Raw genomic sequence first — 1506 nt, 5'->3', positions numbered from 1 at the left:
GGGGAGAGAGAGAGAGGGAGGGGAGAGAGAGAGGGAGGGAAGAGAGAGAGAGGGAGGGGAGAGAAAGAGTGGGAGGGGAGAGAAAGAGAGAGGGAGGGGAGAGAGAGAGGGGATGAGAGAGAGAGGGAGGGGAGAGAGAGAGGGAGGGAAGAGAGAGAAAGAGAGGGATGGGAGAGAAAGAGAGGGAGGGGAGAGAGAGAGAGAGAGGGAGGGGAGAGAGAGGGGAGAGAGGGCGGGGGGGCAGTAGTTAATATGCGAGTCTGTAGGCGGAAGTTACAGTCCTGGCTCATGTTTTGCTCTGCACCATGGGGGTGGGAGACACACACACACACACACACACACACACACACAAACACACGTGCGCGCATGCACAGCATGTGTGATGCAGTATGTTGTCATAGTGATACTCATGCATACAATGGCGCAAAGGTTGAGTAGGGGGGGTCTGGGAGGGAGGGGGGGAGGTGGAGGAGGAGGGAAGGGGTAGTGTTGTTGTGTTGTTGTGTTGTTGTGTATCACAGGTCTTAACTGTTCCCTGAGCCTGTTCGGTTCTGTTCTGTTCAGCCTCACTGTTCTGCTCTGCTGGAGGAGATGGCTGTTCTGTTCAGCTCTTCTGAATCACAATCAGAATTGCTTTTTATTACATCGACGTACAGATACACAGAGTACAATTCTAGGGTTCAGGATATAAACAACACAATCAATAATAGAATAAGCAGGATATAAACAACAGTCAACAGTCAACAGTCGACAATAGCTGTATATACAATAGCATCAATAATAGAATAGGTGATAGCAGCAGAATGCAAATCAGCATATCAACATTCTTAACGTAAACAACATTAATACGGAAAGTTCCGGTTCAAGTAATATCAGGTTGTGCAGAAACGCTGTGCAGGCTGCAGTGAGATGTTTCTGTTCAGCCTCACTGGGCTGTTCTGCTGGCGGTGCCGAATCTAACCGTTTCCTGTCAGGATTAATAATAAGGATTATTATTGAGGATTTGTGAAGTCGAGGCACTTAAGAGGTCAAAGAAGCAAGAGATTACCTCATTAATCTGTCAGCGCCTCGCCGTCTGATTGGCTAATTTAACCTGGCACCTCGCCCCCTCTGATTGGCTAATTTAACCTGGCACTTCGCCCTCCGATTGGCTAATTTAACCTGGCACGTCCTAAGAATGGCGGATGACAATGGTTTATGTAGGGTTGGTTTATGTGCTTTGAGTTGCATTTCATGTAGGAAAGGCGCTATATAAATAAAGCTTTACTTACTTGTAGGGTTGTTATGTAGGGTTGGTTTATGTAGGGTCCCTGTTCCTGTCCTTCATCGTTATTTTATTTAGGGTGTATTTATTCGGGGTGTATTCGAATAAACACACCCTAAATAAACACCCCCTAAATAAACACCCCCTAAATAAACACACCCTAAATAAACACACCCTAAATAAACACACCCTAAATAAACACACCCTAGGGGGTGTGTATTTAGGGTGTGTTTATTTAGGGT

Source organism: Nansenia antarctica (genome assembly GCF_963989245.1).
Source record: "Nansenia antarctica genome assembly, contig: SCAFFOLD_267, whole genome shotgun sequence".
In the NCBI taxonomy this organism is placed as follows: Eukaryota; Metazoa; Chordata; class Actinopteri; order Argentiniformes; family Microstomatidae; genus Nansenia; species Nansenia antarctica.
Note: the sequence above shows the minus strand (reverse complement) of the source record.